This window comes from Carica papaya, chromosome 4, assembly GCF_054855325.1.
Source record: "Carica papaya isolate Zhongbai chromosome 4, ASM5485532v1, whole genome shotgun sequence".
NCBI classification, from domain to species: domain Eukaryota; kingdom Viridiplantae; phylum Streptophyta; class Magnoliopsida; order Brassicales; family Caricaceae; genus Carica; species Carica papaya.
Window position 1 is genome coordinate 16,502,314 of NC_142312.1, and position 3,523 is coordinate 16,505,836.

Here is a 3,523-nt window from a genome sequence, read left to right on the forward strand (position 1 = left end):
GTCCTAATGGATTTCAACAAGATGTCCAAGATGGATCACAACAAAAAGATGGTGAGCCATATGACATGAAGAAATGATTAAGAAAATGCATGATCAAGTTCACAAATAACGTAAGAAATATCATCAAAACAAAATTATGCTAAAGTTATTTAAATGCCTATCCGAGAAGTCCGTAAAAAATACAAGCAAAAGAGATTTAGAAAATCTTGGATGTATGATCCAAAAACAACTTAAAAAAATCCAAGAACTTAAAGATACAGTTAAAAAAGCTTCTCAGGATCCACAGGAAACTGGAGAGGATGTCCAAAAACATGGTGAGGATAATAAACAAAATGTCATGTGAAACCAGGCCATGAACATTTATGGCATTAAGGTTTGGAGAAATGAGTTTGCTTAAAGAGGATAAGAATATTGATAATGTTATTGACCTTCTTTGTTAATATATTTTCCTTATCAAATATATGTCGTTTAACATTGAAATGTAAATATTATATTGATATTTAGCTTATTTGTCTATTTTTTATTGGTTTGATTATTAAACTTTTCTATATTCTTATTTAGAGGTTTAAACATGTCTAAATAGTGCTTGAAAATTAAAAACTTTTTTGTAAAATAATAAAATATTAAATTATAGAGAAAACCATAAGAAATAAATTGAAATAAAGAGAAATTTCAAGAAATGAAATTGTACTTTTAAATTAAAAATATATAGCAAGTATTTAAAAATAAATTCTTCATCAACATTGATTTCTTAAAAGAAATTCTTAAAAATGGTCTTAGTAATAAAAAAATCTAATTCAAGATAGCTATAAAAAGAAAAAGCAAAATAAATTGTAAAGCATTAGTAAAGAAATTTCTAAAGAACTAAATGAGATTCAATTTGCCATAATCCCAAAGACCTAAAGGAAAAACAAAGACCTCTTGCTGCCAATTAAATGACATCGAATGGGAAAAACCTTGTGGGCCTCTATTGCTAACTCTATGAAATAAGAAAAATTTAGAATAAAGAGACCTTTGGAAACATTATCAAAACCAAAACCAGGTTACAAAATCGAATCCTCGGTATCAAAAGAGGGATCTAACATGAAGAGCCAAACTGCTTGAGTAATCTTGAAACATCCCTTAAAACATAACTCTTTGATACTTTACTTAAGGTGGAGGTCATATGGTTTTAGAAATCCCACTCCAAGTGGATTAGTCAAGGGCATCGGAGTACTAACTACTGCATTATTACTTGTAAAATTAACAAAAGTTATAGTCATACTTTTGTTATCATGGACAAAGATAATGCAACAAATGTAAAACAATTAGCAATTAAGTTTTATACAGAAAAGGAGCCCTTTTGCCCCATTCGGCATTGAAATAATGTTATGCTAACTGGACTACAAAATACATTAAAACCTCGAAAGTGCAAGTTTATATCAATAGGGAAACTAATTATTCCCAATTATAACAAAAATATGAGTGATATCACTTGAATTCTCTTATGATTAAATTCTTATTTTTTGAGAGATTTCTACATGTTAAGAAAAAACTTAGAAGAATTTTGAAATTTTAATATTGTAAAAAAAAATAGAAATATAGATAAAACTTCATGAGTAAGAAGAAAATAAGAATATTCATAATGGACATCATTTATTAAACGTTTCCCATTGATTACCGTATGATGTGATCTACAATTAATTTTGTATGAACCAACAAATACATGTTTCTTTAAATCACACACTGCAAATTGAATCTTGATGTGATTCATTTGAGATATTCTATAATCTTGCACTCAAAAGTTCTTTATTTTCCTCAATAATCTTAAGACCAATCTTTTCATTGCAACTAAAATTTTAGTTTTTACAGTTATGTTTATTTTTCTACGTAGTAATTTGTTTATTTTTTAAATCTCTAATTGATAAGTGAAGCATAAACATAGAAGCAGTTAAATATTGCATTATATAATTTGCATATCTCTTTAGAATTATATATACCCTTGTTGTGTAGGCCAATAAACGAAAAGGAAAAAAGTGATCAACTTTATTTTGGAATCATTTTTTCTTTTCTGCCAAGGATGGCCAAGAAGAAGATCGAAATTGCCCTCATAAGTAACAAAATAGTGAGAAAAGTAACCTTCAAAAAGAGGAAGAAGGGGTTGTTGAAGAAGGTAAGTGAAATAACCACTTCTTGTGGAGTTAATGCAGGAGTTATCCTTTATAGTCCTTACAATACTGAACTTGAGGTTAGGCTTTCTCCAATGGGAGTTAACTCAATCTTGACAAAGTTCAATGGGATGTCCCATATCATAAGTAATAAAAAAATGTCGAGCTATGAAGCATTCCTCCAAGAGAGGCTAAAAAATCAGCAATTTACTCGAAAAACTACATAAGAAAAATTGTGACAATGCGATTATGCTAAAATTATTTGAATGTCTGGCAGGAAAGTGCCCGAGCAATTTAGACATTTGAGATTTAAAAGATTTTGGGTGCATGATCCATGAAATCATGACAAATATTTACGAACAAAAGTATAAACTTAATGAAATATCTCAGAATCCACAAAAAGTAGGAAAATATGTCTAGGAAAATAGGGAGGACAAAAACCAAAATGTGTGGAGACCAAGCCATGAATATTCATGGAATTATGATTTGGAAAGATAATTTTGCTTAGTGATGATAGCAATATCAATACTGTAATTAACCTTCTTGGTTAATATCTTTTTCTTATTAAATAAATGTAGTTTAATGTTAAAACTTAATTAATAATCATGTTTAGCTTATATATATTAATTTCGAGTTGAATCTTAAATTTTATGTATTTATATTTAAAGGATTTTTGCCATCACGATAATTGGATATTTATTCGGTGGTAATTTCTATTCTAGGATATACGACATGAGAATATTATCTACTTTAAGACTATAAAGGAGCCTCAGGATGCTACAATGTCAAAGGGCGAGAAAGGGAATGGCTTTTAACAACTTTAACATCATGACCCTTCTCCCTAACTTAACTTCTTATATAACTAGATTTTTAAAATTTATATTAGTTCACTTTTATTATAATGAATGATTATATTCACAAACTATTTTATCAACATAAATGAATATTTTTGTCTTTAAAAGATATAGATTTGAGTGCATGGAATGCGTGAATGTGAATAATATATCAATTTTATATTATGTTTTAATTTAAAATAAATAAATAATTATATTTGTTGTACAAACTACTTTAAAATTATAGCATAGTTTATATCTAGTTTTCAGGGCAATTTTAATAAGCAACCATTAACGTTCGCACTAAAAGTGTTGCCACATGGCAACTCGTCCTTTGTGCATTTAGTGGTAAACTTAAAATTTGTCATTAACTACCTACTACTAACTGGCAGTAGAAAGGAAACCACGACATAAAAGTTTTTTGACACTAGTACAAGTGAAAGTTATTCAATTATTTTCAATTTTCTTCACATCTATTTATTAGCAGAGAAAAATCATCGCTAGAAGTTCTAAAAATCACCATTAATGTTTGCACTAAAAGTG

General features: G+C 28.2%; 1 pseudogene; it reads left to right on the plus strand.

Annotated features, from left to right (window-relative positions):
* Positions 1-2,059: 2,059 nt before the first annotated feature.
* Positions 2,060-2,374, plus strand: LOC148266327 (agamous-like MADS-box protein AGL80 pseudogene; annotated as a pseudogene).
* Positions 2,375-3,523: the final 1,149 nt, after the last annotated feature.